At 38.6% G+C, this 16129-nt stretch overlaps 1 protein-coding gene across 1 annotated transcript in view; it reads left to right on the forward strand.

The window, feature by feature from the left end:
- Window positions 1-3581: 3581 nt before the first annotated feature.
- znf827 (zinc finger protein 827) overlaps window positions 3582-16129 on the forward strand; it is a 292140-nt gene continuing 279592 nt past the window's right edge. Inside the window, 1 exon segment of the mRNA XM_069689268.1 lies at window positions 3582-3674. The gene's annotated coding sequence lies outside the window, so the exon portion shown is untranslated.

Consider the following 16129-nt stretch of genomic DNA (forward strand, 5'->3'; position numbering starts at 1 on the left):
TGTTTAAAGAAAACCTTCAGATCCATCTATGCACATTCACACAAGCATTAAGTACTGTCAGACAGCCAGGGTGTCAGCACTCAAATGATTTGCAAAGGCTATAAACTGTCAAACTAGTTTGAGGCCAAACACAGGCTTTCCCGAAAAGCATGACTGGACATCATTATCACCATTTCCTGTGCATGTTTACACTGAATGTTCTCGCAGAAGACAGAACTGCTGTGAATATCAAAAATGTTAAAGACTATCGAAAATGTCAGATAATAGCTGAGATTTCTTACATGGCTGTGCCAAGATAAGCCTCGAGTGAAACAGACCATTTCATTAGCCACCCGGCAAAAGTTAATTTAGTGTATACATATAAAAGTGGATGCACCACAGCCCAAAACTTTATCTAGTTGCATCAACAAAGCACCAATGTTTCCTTTTCGAAAGTAAATACTGAAAACATTGTTGAAGAATTTGTTTTCATTTCTTGTGATTCCTCTTTATAAACCTAAAAATCCAGTATTTTAAAATGCTATGTCATGTAGGCTATATAATAATAAAAGACAATAGAAATTAGCAAAGAATAAAAAGAAAGGCAAAGGCAATACAAGACTTAGTATAAGAACTGTGTGAGAAAAAAATGTATTTCTTTGTCTTTAAAAAAAACTCATCTTATTTTGAATCTTTCATTGTTCAGAAGGGTTTCTATTATTATAATCCAAGGTTATCAATACATAAGGCCATGTGCTAAGACATTAATTTTATATTATAATGATAAAGCTGCTGGGTGAAGCATAAAGTACATAGAGAAGTAAAAACAAGTTTTACTAGTGATCTGTTTTGACAGTTAATATACCCAATTTATTTGTTTATTTTTGTATTATTAGCTATGCGTAATAATTTCATTTCTGCCTGCTAACTTTTCCCTGAGGGATTTAAACATTGATGATGTAATAGTGACATTATATTCTTGCTGAACTCATGCAGGGGTGTAAAACAACAAATTAATATTGAAACAATCCCAATTATTAAATGAAGAGAAACCCAATAATAACTGCCCTTCTGAGTTGTTCTACTTGGTCTTTGTAAGTCTGGTTCACAATTGAGATCGTACTTCTCAAAACTACTTTTAACCTCATAAATCTCTCATGTTACATTGTCCAATTGAAGACAATCTGATTATACCTATTCTCGTTGAACTCACAACATCAAAAAATCTATACCGTGACTCCAGTCAGAGACACAACACAGACATCATAAACAACCAACAAGAAGCCATGCTGGGTCGATTCTTTGGAAGTCATTTTACCACACCTTTATTGCCATACAGAACATTATGTCATATATTTATTTATTTATCGGTGAAACCGGGTGAAACATGTTAGGGTGCAGAGGCCATGAGGCTGAATTCAGTGGAGCTGCATGAGAGGCTTCCCGTGGTTAGGGACCCTCAGAAGAGAATGGATTATACGTTTAGAAGTCTTGGATCACAGTACACCCTACAGCCATATACCTCCACCTCCATCTGGTGTCGTAGCCACAGCAGCCGGGCTAATGACCTGTGCTTGCTACACAGACTCAAATGGGCTTCAGTCATCAATATGTCTAACCTGAGGATGGGCTTCAAACTCTATATCAGCAGGAAGTCCACTGTCCCTCCTGTCTGATTTCAGATGATTTCTTACAGTAGATATCAAAAGATATTGGTTTTACAAACCGCAGAACTCTATTCTGCAGTATTTACTTTTCAAATCATGTGCAGCAGCAACATTAAATACAATCAAACGTGAGTATTTTAAAACAATTTATGTACATTTATAACTTGCAGTTCAAATAAATTGCTCTAGTTCAAAGAACGACTTTTTTGGATCCTAGTTTTACACAGTTTTGGACATAATTCTGAGCTTTTCTTTTGAAAGTGTTTAGATTATTTTTACCTGGTAATTTATAATTTATTTAGTATGAATATTCTTCTTGTTTCCAAATTAATTATTTTATTTGCCATGGTATGAGTGCAGTTTATCACATAAAAATGTAATCACTCATTTGTATAAATGAATTTGAACTTTGGACTCAGCTATGGACTGATTGTATTATTCAATGTGATTATTCTGTACTGCGGCCTTTTCCTGTGGTGTTCTCCAGGGGTCCATTTGAGGTCCTCCATATTGTTTTGGCTACAGTATTTGTAAGCACAACATCTATTTACAAAGTTGCTTTTTTTTTCAATAAATTGTCTCTAAAGATATTTTCCAGAATTGTCTGATTTTTAACAAAAGTTCTCAAAGCTTAGTGAATTATGAAGTCTTGACACCCTATCCCTTAATCTCATGTTGGCCTCCACTGTAACTGACAGTTGATTAAAGGTTTATTTTGATAACAAATTTCAAACAGACAGGCAATTCAAAGAAAAACACAGACCGCATACAACACAATTAAATTCTAATTAAAGAACAGAAACTTTTTTTCAAAGAAATTAAATATAAGAACAGAAATATACATAAATGGATAGATAAAGCTGTACAATATTGTCTCCATTTATGTAACGTTGCCAAGGTAATTCTCTGTCTTCCTGACCTTGAAGAGAAATCTTTAGTCATGACGAAAGTCAAGTGTTAAGAAATCAGTAAAAAATTGTCTGTAAGGTTTAGGATTTTAAGATCATTTTGACCATGTTCATTTGTTATTACTTGCCGTATGGTGCTTTAACTGAACTGACATATATCATGCAATCACGGCACACTCACTGAAGGCACAAAGAACTCTGTGACTTAACAGTGGCCCACTGACAAAACACTACTGAGCCTACTTTAATATGTGATTTCCATTGAAGTTAGTACAATTTAAGCTGATGCAAACTTTCTACTTGTTCACAGACTGGAGTGTTGGTCAATTGCATTGTATTAGCTCTGCAACTGGTGGCTAGAAGTTGCATTACAAAAATACTGATGTTGGAGCAAAGACTGATGCAGTACAGCATAGGTAAAAGTCGACTTTGCAGAAGGCTCAGACAGATTTTTTTTTTAGACAAAAGAGAAACATTTCTATTTTTAGAAATATCTGCCAGTCTTGAGTTATACATTCAGAAGCTTTCAGTACACCCCAGGAGCAAGAAGTGGACAAATTCAACAGACCCTGTTATCCAAATCTCACTGTGTCCTCTGAACATTGCTGTCAAGAGTTCCTTAATAAAACATAAACAGAGCAAACATGAGAAGACCTGACATGACCTCTAGCATATTGTGAATGCAAGGCCACCCATTGGGAGCCTCTTCAATCAAAGACCTATGCTGCTTGTGGTGTTAGGATGCAGGGCCGAGATGAGTTTGCGCTCAACATTTGTTCTGATGTCTACAGTCCAGATCTCCACTATGGTGACTCTTTTTTTTATTTTTTTTATTTCCAAAGGACCCAATTCCCAGAGAGAACACATGCAGTTTCATGAAACATGTCCAAGAAAAACAGCCACCCCTGTGACCTGCGGGGACTGTCAGTGTGGGCCTCTAAATCCTCCAGGGAGATCCCATGGGCTGAGCACCGGGTGATTTAATTACACTAGGAAAACATTTTGTGTGTGTGTGTGTGTGTGTGTGTGTGTGTGTGTGTGTGTGTGTGTGTGTGTGTGTGTGTGTGTGTGTGTGTGTGTGTGTGTGTGTGTGTGTGTGTGTGTGTGTGTGTGTATGTGTGTGCATGTATAGCCATGTTTGGCTTCCCTGACTTGGCTTAACTGTCTGTGTAGACAATAGCATGAAGGACTGTTTGAACCACATGTTATTTATGTCTTCCATGTGTCTTCTAATTTCCATGTAGTCCACTGGACTGTATGAATGATGGTAACAGGGGGATGTTTGGAGTGAATCTATGAGGGAGTGTAGAAGGAAACAGATATAAACAATCTGTGAGTGGCTTTTGGTGTGCATTGTTGGCGTGTGGTGAGTGTTTAGGGGACAAAGACACCGTTTTCAGAGACAGAGGACCTTGGTGAGATCAGGGCTGGTTTAATCTGATTAAAATGTCATCTCTTTACAAGTCTTCTGCTCCTTCTGTTTCTTCTCTTTATGGCATCCTCTCTGCAAAGAAATTGTGAAAGTATCTCACCATAGCAGAGAAAGGTAAAAAGGTGTATCTTTCAGGAAAGTGTTTATGTTTGATATTGGTAAATCAAAATATAAGAAGTAAATTTATTTGTCTGAATCACGTCATTTAGACGTTGACACACGCATACTGAATCCCACTAACATTGTGCACCATGAACACAATTTTAAACCCTGTCAAATCAAACAAAGTCCAGCATTTTTATATGAATTATGACCATTGGCTTTGTTCAGTTTGTTCAGTTTGTATTGCTTCATATTAGATATTTTTTTAAATCAATAGCACATCAGTTATTCAGTCATTCCCCACATACACACCTATTAAAAGCTATATTTTGGAGTATTTCCCATGCTACTAATGAAGCAATCTACGATTCACAGTGAATTTTAAAAAGCAACTGGAACACTTTTGCCTGCTAAGTAGTCCCCAAACTACACTTTGGCTCAAATGACCCCTTTTATCAACAAAACCGCCATGTGCAAAACTATGAACATTAAAACCGCAAACAACAAACAAGGGGGATACTGTAAAAAAAAAAAAAAAAAATTAAAAAGGAGGTAAGGATAACAACAAAACAAAACTTAGTCTGAAAAGCAGACAAAGTTTTAGGCAGAGGCTGAAAGAATGTGTACACTGACTAGTCGGATAAGAAACAGAGTGATTCCAGAGGCTGTTACGATTTATTATATATACGGTGAGTCCTGGAGCTTTTAAAAATGAAAACAAACTGCTCCAGAGTGACTGACACAGGTTGTAGAGTGCAGACACTGATAAACTATCATTTTGTCTGAGAAATGTCAGCCAACAGGTCCATCACCAGTCATCTCTATCTATGAGCATGCAGAGGTCTCAGTATTTTTCCCGCAAGTCCGTTTTTGTCTCTAGAGAACATATTAATTGTTAATATAGTGCAGAAAAGGAATTTCTGCACAACTCTCCCACAGTTTTTTTTTATTTATTCTTGTTAGGAAAATGCTAATAAAACTAAAACCTCAATGCCTTGATGCCTTTGTGATTGCTTCTGTAGTGAATAATCACAACCATCTAACAGTTTTAATAGTCCCCTGGCCTTTCATATGGTAGCACTTAATTGGCAAGGACTTTAAATTTGATCTTGAATCCTTTTTTCTTTGTCCAAACTCAGAGAACACTAAACACTGGCCTGTTTGAACTAATGCAAGCACAAGTACAAACAAACAACATTGTCCTTTATAAGCAGAGCTCTATTGGATGAAGTAACAAATATCTTTTTCCCGAAAATGACGGCTGCAAAATGGTAATTTTGGGGGGATTTTCTGTGATGACCTTCTCTGGAATTGCAAATATTTTATATAATTGTGATGACTATATTTTGTTATCTACAGGAGCAGGTTTACAGGATTTTTTGTCTCTACTTGTTGATTTTTAAAGTTTAAAAAAAGGCATCAACATAATAACATAGTTCAAAATAATGAAGCTATTACCTCACTGTTCGTGAAGATAATGTTGCAAAAAAAAAAAAAGCAGCAGGGTAAACTATGCCCTGCCATCTGAAATTATTTTTTTTCTGCCAATAAACCTCCTCTGTGTATACATACACATCAATACATAAATCCTTGTTCATATCACATTGCAACTTTACACAACCCGTGTTTGTATCCCTCTCAAAACTGCATAAACAACCATTTTATTACAGTTGTCCAGTATTCAATCCGGACTTAAATAAATCCTTGAGAAATAGCACTAGGGCTGATTATATAACAGCACTGTGTACCTCTATATGACTCTCTAAGTTACTTGATATTTGAACCCTCCCTTTGATGCCCTTCGTCAGACATGAACAGCTGATGTGTAATGACACTTCAGGGGCGACAGATACATGATCAGATCTACCAGCCGTCTGTGTGTTTAAGGGAAAAAGTATATTTAAAAACGTCTATCACAATGGCCATTAAAATCAGTTTTACCAGTTTTGTAACCATTCTTTGGCTAATCCAACTTGTACTGTTGTATAGTGCCTTAAACTTTTAGCAGCAAAGCCGCAGATATACCGTGAGTTCTTGGAAATGCTCTTGTGTTGTGTACCGTTATTGGCAATAAAATACTGACGCACAGACTTTAAGCAAAACGGCATGTTTGGAGGCCAGTTAAAGACATCCGTGAGAAATTTCTAACCTTTCGCAGGGTTCAGTGGGCTTTGGCTCACGGCCTAGAATCGTTAAATCTGGATGCTGTTTGGGCCCTTTCGAATTCCAAATATAAAAGGATGGTTTCTATAAAAAGTATAAAAAGCAAATTGTAAAATTAAAGTAATAGTGCTTTCCACATGTATCACTTGTCTTAAAGAAATGTATAAATATCTAAACCAGTGGATCCCAACCTTTTTGCCTTGTGACTCTTGCAAACCCGATGGTTTAATGTTGAATTTTAGAAAAATAAACTAATTTTATTTACCAAACAATTTGTTTTTTCAATATTTCCAGTCTTGTTAATCTTCTTTTGACCCATCGAGGAGGGTCACCTATCTCCATGTTCATGATTTTTTTTTTTAAAGGTTACTTTAGTTGAACAAAAGCTTTATTTGGATTAAATCTTTATTCCTAATGGAATATGAAACATCTTACAATTTAGTCGTTCAAGTCATTTATGAGTGCCAAGACATTTTTCTGTAATACTGTGTTTTAGGGAAATAACCACTAGATGTCATAGTTGCTTGGTTTTCAGGAACGTCAAGCAGCATGATTACAAATCTTTACAGACTTTCCTCCACACAGAGCCAGATCAGGACAGAGGGTTGGTTCTATGACCTTAGTTAACAGGCTTTCAACACAAAAACATTTCCAATATTCAACCTAAATTATTAGAATGATTTGCCAATAAAGGCAGTGCAGGTGCTACTATTGCGAATGTACATTTTTGATAATTGCAGCATTGTATGATCTGTTTTTTAAATAAATAAAAAATACAAACCTCATTAATTCACCTAACAGTCTTTTTCAAAAATATTGTAACCTTTCACACAATTGAGAACAACAGTGAAATTGATTATAAGAATCAAATTAAATGTGATACGAGCAGGCAATGACTCAAACTCGTGCAAAACTGCATTTTATGCTGAAAAAGTCTACCTTTAACATTACACTTTCCTTCCTCACAGTGAGAACAAAAGCAGGGTATCTGCCCCCACATGGGCCACAGCCCCCCCCCCCCTCCCTCGCTTCTACAATTTCTTCTCTCTCCAAATTTCTCTCACTGTGCATCTCTCCATCTTTCCAATTCAAGTCAGACAGATGCCTCTCCAGAACTTCAGAGCTGTGGAGTGGAAGTGATGAAAGCCACAAGCCGGGTCCCACTGCAAGACCCCAGCTCCTCGTCTGCCAGCGCAAACTCCCTCATTTAGAAGCACATCCTGGAACTGGGGCTGCTTTTTAATTAAAGCCTTAGTGGATTGGGCGAGACCCAGTAGAGGTTGCGAGGGAAACTTTAAAGTTGCACTTGACAGGTATATTTAAGTTCACCAAGTTTGACCAGATGGAACATGTATATTGTATAAGTCTTTGAATATGGTGGTGGTGGGGTGGAAAGAAATATATCAAACAAGCAAAAAGAAAAAAAAAATCATGGCGGGGGAAAGAGGAAGAAAGGAAGAGTGGAAGGGTGGGTGCTAGTTGAGGCATGCAGGCGTGGGGGGGCGGATAGGGAGCTCAGAGCAACTAGCATGGAGCAAGCAGAGCACAGCCTTCTGGGTGAATCTTAGATGTTTCGGCAAGGAGCATCTCAGGAATTCCTTCACTAAGAGCAGCAGTCTTTATCTGGCATCAGATAAAATAAGACATTTGAAGGACTTAATTGTTAATATTCATCAATACATCTAATTATGCGGTAAAAAGTAAAAAATGTATTATGAGTTTCTCCACAGACGAACGCTTGTGTCCCTCAGAGAAGACACTTCTAACGTGTCTTTTTATGATTCATTAATCCATCTTCACTAATCAGAAGCATCACAACATCGAACAAACAAACACTGCTAAGTTAACTGATCAAAAAAAGCCCAGCATGCAGTATTGAACTGCACTCCCTCTGCAGAATAATCTTTGGGAGGCACAAACAGTCAGTGGCGGTGCTTTGGAGAAAACCTTGTTAGCCCCTATTTGTGAATGTTCTTCATCCAAAATGAAAAGTTTTCAAAGTGTCACAGTCTGTCAGCACGAGGAATTTTCCCATTTACCCATCGCTGAAGTAAACACACACCTGGAGCAACAAGCTACTGAAGCACCCTGGCAGGTGGTGCCTTGCTCAGAGGCACTTGGATGTGTATCCTCACCGATTCGAGGAATTTTAACCAGCCACGCTTTGGTACCAAGCCCTACTTTGAAACCTCCAGGCAACAGTTGTCCCCATGCATACTATAATAATAATATACAGGGTTTAAAATGTAATGTATTCATTTCTTGTTAAGTAGAGTGACTGGATTTGATTTCAGAGGATAGATAATAAAAGAGTGCAAACAATCTAAAGAGTTGTTTTTTTTTATCCACTCTTGTCTTCTGAGTGTAGAAAGACTGAAGAGCTTTGTATTTGCTCCCTCTAGTGAATAATTTTGGAAATGACAAACTGGACAATTGCTCATAAAAGGATCATGTGAATTGTTTTTACACCAGAAAAAGACAAGACAGTCATCTTTTTTTATGGATGAATTTTACATGCTGAGTTCACAAGTGAAGTCATTTCCATGCAATAAAGTAAAGAGCTAAATATACAATACTATACTGGACTCTCTTGGCACGTAACTTTCAAAAAACCCTTCAGCAAGAGAACATCTTAAATCCTCAGAGCTAGGTTAGTCAGTTTAGCTATTTCCCAACACTTCTTACCCACCCAGCACTTCTTATCCTTTGGCCATAACCCAGCACCCAGGACTTACACTTTGATTTCATCATCTTACTGGACCTAGGTAATTGGAAAATTTCAAACTGTTGAACAAGTATTTTTTTCTGCTGATATATCCGTGTGTATCTTCTAATCTTTTTTTTTTTTTTCGTAATCTTTGGTTTCCTTTTTTTGCTTTTATATGGTATGTTCTGTTTAATATGACACGATTGAGCAATGTGATCGATCCAACCAAGGAATACTATTTGTGTTATACTACCTGTTGCAATTATATAAAAACAGAAAGTGTGAAATGACCTCTTTGTTATTAATGGCCCATATCAAACATATATACTTACTGTAGGGTCCATCGTTCCCACAGATGGTACTTTTGTGAGCAGTTAAGATTTAAAAGCACCGGGCAGTTCTCTTTTGCTTCTGTGAATTAATAATCAAAAAAAAAAAGGGAAGAAGGAGTGAGGCCTTCAAAAATCAATGGACCCACCAACAAGGCTGCGCGTTATGTGTGCCTTCCTGCACCTGGGTGACTGAGTGTGTGCATGGTTAGATGTGTGTGTGTGTGTGTGTGTGTGTGTGTGTGTGTGTGTGTGTGTGTGTGTGTGTGTGTGTGTGTGTGTGTGTGTGTGTGTGTGTGTGTGTGTGTGTGTGTGTGTGTGTTTGCACTCGCCTGCATGCGCAGCAGCACGTCCATGGTGGCGAAGCGCTCACACAAAGCAGAACAATCACTCCATCAGCTGCACATCTAAATCACTGGCAAACAGAGAGTGGATTTAACTTGTGGAGAGATGGAGCACTCTTTTGGGTTTACTCCTTCTAAACACCAGTTGTCTCTTCCAATCAGTGTGGTCATGTTTGCATTATTGATACAGTAGGGGCCTGAGGGGCCCAGGCTCAGATGGTGCACAGGCTCACGTTGTTCTCCTGTGTGTCTGGAGAGAGTCTGGTTCCTGGGAGAGCTCAGAGGTAAGCCAAGACAAAACTAAAATTCTGGTTTAACTGACAGTAAACGGTAGCAAGGCCTCTCGAGGGAGAGTTGATGGTCAGGGATTACACCAGTGTCTTATATAGGCAATGCACAGCAGGGATGAAGAGGGCGAGAGGGAGCAAGCAAAAAGATCAGGATGAAGAGACTGCACATTTTGATGAAAAGCTGAATGATTTCCCCATTTGGCCGGTAACTAGTAGTCCAGAGTGGAATAAATATGAACCATAGATTTAATATTATACTAAAGCGCTAATTTTTGTCCTTAAATCACACATTGGAATAAACATTTGCTTCTCATTAGAAGGAAATTAGTCATTAGTTACATGACATGTAATCAATAAAAATGAAATAAATTATTATTATTGAATCAACAAAAAATATTTTAATCAGTATTTTTTTAAGCACATACATGATCTGTTTCCAGCTTTTTATAAACTCAATATTTTATTGACAAAAAAATAATCAAGAAAATTATTGAGAGATTAATCAGTAATGAAATCACTTGTTAGTTTCAGCCTCGGTACAGTGGCTGGTATTTACAATATCATCAACCTTATTATACATTGACAGCTCTGCTGTCAAATTCTAATAAAACAGAAGTGACCGAAGTCATGTTTGATAAAGATGTGCCATACATTAATACACAGTTTAATCTCAGAGCTGAGGTATTCTTCATCTTCTTCATTCTGTTATTTGACTCCTGCAGGAAGTATTCTTTTCTGCCAAATTTATAACTTAACAAGATGTGAGATTAAAAAGTAAATGAATAAAATAAAAAAAGATCATATCTTTTCAGGCCTTCCAGCCTTGCAGGGCTACATTTTAATTGAAGCCCCGTTCAGTAAAACCTGCACCAATTAGATGTAGCATAAGTGATTGGTTAAACATTCCGTCTTCATGTCTTTTTGTTCTGGTGTGGAGCAGTGTACACTTTTAACTGACTGTGTCAGGGGTTGATGTGATAGAGTTTAACTAGCAAGGACCTCCACCTCGATTGGGTATGAACATAATTTATCGATTATGGTACGGTGGTATGCGTTGGAGCTGAGCAAGACTTGCGGTTTGGGGAAGGCTCAGCTGAGAATCCACTGCGGCTCTCGGGCCTTGCAGATCCCCAAGGTACTTAAAAGAATCACGGAGGGAATAGAAAATAAAAGGACGAGAGGGAGGGTGGGTGGGTCACGAACAACGGGAGGAGCGCACGTACACCAGTAGCAGACAGATGTGCCGGATAGGCAGGTATTTGTAGGCCCATGGCTGGAAGGGGAGTGTTTGAGGTGTGGTCCTGCTCCTTAAATTCAGATCAACTTTATCTCCAATTAATTGCCAGGGTCATAGCTAATCTGGCATCTGCTTTTATCTAAATTGCCTAAATCTCAATAAATTGTCACATTTTATTTGGCATTATGCTCAAGCAGGAAATTTTTAAATGAGGGGACATTAAATAAATATGTATTACATTTCAAACAATCTGTGTTTCCCCAAAAATACAGAAGTCATTTGATGAGAAATATTGATTCAACAGCATCACATTAAAAAACACGAGGGATCAAGGGGCACTATTTTAACAGTGATATTACTTGTGATGCGAAGAAATCTATTTTGTAGTTACATAAAACACATCCTTTTCCCTGAACATCTAATTATCTGCACCAAGATTCTCAAATTAATCAATTAAATTTGTTGAATCTATTTCATATGTTTTCCACACTTTTATAAATCAGAGTTCCCTATTTGGAGCATAAAGACCTCATCAAAGCTGTTGTCAAAATATAAAACAGTTCATGAGGATCATAACACCCTGCTCATGCAAGCCAAGTTTGGATTTTAATATTTTAAGTTACAGGGCAATATTTATTCACATCTGTCATAAAGGAATTGGGAATGTGGTTTACCTTGATGTGTTTTGATTTATTCTGCAGGCCCTGAGGTTATACCCGTGAATTAGAGAGCATCAATAAGGAAAGACCATCTCCCCTATCCCAAAAGTGATAATTACCAACATCACTATTGATCTGACTATTGATGCATTGCTAATTGTTTCTCGCAGTTATTTATTTAATTCCATCTCTGGCCATGTGAATGTGGTGACCTTGTGCAGCAGGAAATATAGGGGTTGTTCACTAGAGTAAAAACACACATTAAAATTCCACTTAAAAACCTTAAAACAGCAAGGGCTTTTCTTTTTTTTTTACAGCCAAAGGAGAGAAGGTGGATATAATCTCATGAGGTAGAAGAGCACAAGCTGAATGGCAATATGAGTTGAGACAGCAGTGGATGATGGTCTGGTTTTCACTTCAGTGCAGCCTTGATGAGTGATCTTCTCCTAAGTCTCCATGGACATTACTGAAGGTTTAAGATGGCATCATATTGATCAAGTACAACACAACATTATCAGAGATATAGAATAATAATGAAGATTATTCATCATTAAGGCTGTATTGGATTTAGCACATCAAAAATGTATTCATAGCTCTTAAATTAGTTTCTCTACACATTGGAAACAGAAACTCAAGGTCTAGCTCCATGAGTATGTACAGTAATTATATTTGAGATCAATAATGAAACAGGAGGTTTTGGAATACTTTTAAAAGTTAACCTTTGCTTTTGTGGCCAAAATCCATAACATGAGCTCAAAGTCTACACAAATACATTAATGTAAAACACTTTTTTTTTGTACCAATATTATTCTCACTGCAAATGTGCCTTCTATAATGAGCCTTACATCTGTTATTCAAGGTAATCAATGCTTTACATGTTTGCAGTAATAATAAACTGACTAGATGCAGAACTAACAGACACTGTATATCAAACTAAAGTACCAATTGGAACTGGATTTAGTATTTGTGGATCAAAAACATATTAGTTTACCGAGCTGTAGGAGCATCTCGAGTGTGATACCAAATTTTTGTCACTTCTGCATAAATTCACTCATTAGAAGTGCAATGATGGGTGCACTGACCTTTTAGGGCCTTAGTCGCATTAAGCTCTATGACGCTGTCAGCCTAATGGTCAGACAGTTACCACATCACTGCAACATCCCAGTTCAAGTTTGATTCTCATTCTGACTCTCAAATGAGGGAATTCAACAGAAAACACCTGCTTGAAACTCATTTGATATGAGTAAAGGGTACTGAAATGATCAAAATAATGATATTTTCAACTTGTTTTTATTTTAGACTATTTCTTGTAATAATGTCTACCTGGAGGTCATATTTGTAATACTTTTGTCAACAAATACCTTTATTATTGTGCACTTTAGAAGATGCTCTGTTGTTGTGTTTTTGTGTTTGTGGTGTTACATATGATGTCAGAACATACACAAATTGTAATTGACTTGTGGGAGTTTATGTTTTTTCATTCTATTAATTATCTGGTGGTAAAAAAAATCTCCACAGTATATTTTTGCTGTTGTATGAAGCTAAACTTGTGCAGTAGGGCATTAGTGTGAAAGCAGAGTGGACAACCCACTTGTCTGACCACAGGTGAGTTGGGACACATGGAGGGCACATCACGGCCAAACCAAATGAGTGCGCGCATGGGTGTGTGTGTGTGTGTGTGTGTGTGTGTGTGTGTGTGTGTGTGTGTGTGTGTGTGTGTGTGTGTGTGTGTGTGTGTGTGTGTGTGTGTGTGTGTGTGTGTGTGTGTGTGTGTGTGTGTGTGTGTGTGTGTGTAGGAAGTGGTCGCCCATGGAGACAGCTGGCCCTTGCCAGGACATCTGGTACCTGTCACAACACTTTGTGTGTGTGTGTGTGTGAGCTCTTCATTGGCCTGACCTGCCCAGTTCTGCCCACCCATCAGGTACCTGTTTAGACCTTTAGTCAGAGCTGTAACACAACATCAGCCGGGGCCATGTAGGTGTCTAATGCAAGGAGTGTGTCAGGCTCATGTCCCAGCATGGCGGCAGGAAGTCCTTGAAGAGGAGCAGAGTCGCTCCACTCATCGCACATAAAGAGTTTTTGGATTTCATCCAAGAGTGAGGTGATGATGTGAGGAGATACGACACTGTTGGCCTGAGGAAGAGTCTACCTGACTGGCGACCTCAGTATCTTCACCACACATAACCCACGGCTGAATCCCAGCTATTGTTTTGACACAACAGAAGGTTATGTGTTGTGGCTTGTACCGGAACATACACGTACACACTTTCACATATTTACAATGGATGTCAGTGGTTGATGATTTGAAGATAATTGCAGTGTATTTATTTTCTCCTGCACTTCCCTCTGTCTCTCCCTCCAACTCCCGCCCCTCCAGATTGTGAAGCCGAGCCTCTAGCAGTGTAGTGCTGAAGGTGTGTTTGTGCTGTTATGCCCTCTGGCTTGGCTGCCAGCTTACTCCCACTGATCTGAGCCAGAAGGCAGACTGCCGAGGAATACCGATCACCTTGCCCAGACCGAATCCTTTGAGCTCTCTCTGGCATCTTTCCCCCTTCTGCCAGTTTCCTCCTCTGCTCCTCTCTTCCCCCTTCTGAAGTTGACAACAAAGACATCCTCAGGGTCCTCCTTGATGTGAGACCCACTCTTGATCTTTTTTCCCTATGTTTTTGTACCTTATAGTTGCACTACTTTCATATTCCGCTAGCACAATATTTACACACCAGAAGACAAAGAAACAGGGGTCTTTTCATGTAGAAACCCCTGCCAACATGTTAATCACCTGAAGACCTGCAGTGGTCATGATGGCCCGGCAGAGGCAGGACATTAGTGAGACACCTCTGCACATTGCTTCCTATTTGACCATAGCCTTAAGACATTTTGCAGGTTCAATGGAGCATCTATCTATCTATCTATCTATCTATCTATCTATCTATCTATCTATCTATCTATCTATCTATCTATCTATCTATCTATCTATCTATCTATCTATCTATCTATCTATCTATCTATCTATCTATCTATCTATCTATCTATCTATCTGTCTGTCTGTCTGTCTGTCTGTCTGTCTGTCTGTCTGTCTGTCTGTCTGTCTGTCTGTCTGTCTGTCTGTCTGTCCGTCCGTCCGTCCGTCCGTCCGTCCATCCATCCATCCATCCATCCATCCATCCATCCATCCATGCTTTGGGTTTCATATGTCTGTCAGTACAAGAATCGGCTCACTGTCATCGAAGCCACGATATCCAATAGGACTCGCTCCTCTGCACATCGTTCTGCCGCTTCTCTCCTTGCCCAACCCCACCCGTCAAGCCCCCAACACCCCACCACCACCACTCACCAACCCCCTGCTTCCACGAAGAGAAATCTCTGAAGAGCTAATTAGTGGTGGAATGGAGTCCAGGAACAGCCAACGGAGCTGAAGAGGGGAGATTGGCGCTGATGCTAGCTTTATCGGTCAGGGCCTGACAGAGGGGTGACAGTGAGTGGAGGCAAACCACCGGCTCACAACTGACAGAGACAATAAAGTGAGCCTCAGAGTCAGAGAGAAGGAGAGTGACAGACAGGCAGGCGAGGTGAATGCAGGCTTCTCGCGGCTTTCCTGTGGCCTTGGCAAACTGCACAGTCCCAGCCACTGGAGGCGAGTTCTACCTGTCCCTGCTCAGGTGTTGTGTTTGTTGATCACCCCATCTGATAGTGTGTGATACGAATAGAGGGTGGAGGTGACAGTTCATAATCTTGACTCCATTCAATTTCAAAACATCTGTTTCATTAGGGTTAGTTGGTGATTTCAATTTGTTGGATAAAAATGTGAGACTAGGGGGGGACTTTAACGCATGGTTTTTTTTTCAGGGGGTTATACAGAGATCTCTTTAAGGAGACAATTACTTCCTTTTGATCTATCATATCCTACTGTTGCTAAAGTAAAAAACAAAACAATTTTAAATCAGTTCGGATCCGATACAGTATTCTGCGCCACTGATTTTTATAGGCCTAAAAAAGATTTATATTTGAAGTGGATCCTGAGATCTTTTGTTCTTCAGAGGCTTAAAGTGTTAATCATCAATTTTTTAAAATGATCATCCACAAATTAGTTTTTGTCCAATATTCATAATTGTTGAACCTTGTTCAGATGTGCTACTTTTCCTTTATTTTGTTGTTTGTTTTGTTGATGAAGTAAATATTCTCTTTCTCTCTTGCTTTCAGCATAATGACTTTGCTGGTTGTTATTTATTATTACTATAGTTAAAAAAAAATCAGTTCTACCATTGCGGATTAAATTCAATCTTTCATTTTGTAGATCTATTTCCTCTCTTCT

This window comes from Brachyistius frenatus, unplaced genomic scaffold, assembly GCF_029030835.1.
Source record: "Brachyistius frenatus isolate BFR_SWC_R1_liver_20210118 unplaced genomic scaffold, ASM2903083v1 Contig_7, whole genome shotgun sequence".
NCBI classification, from domain to species: domain Eukaryota; kingdom Metazoa; phylum Chordata; class Actinopteri; family Embiotocidae; genus Brachyistius; species Brachyistius frenatus.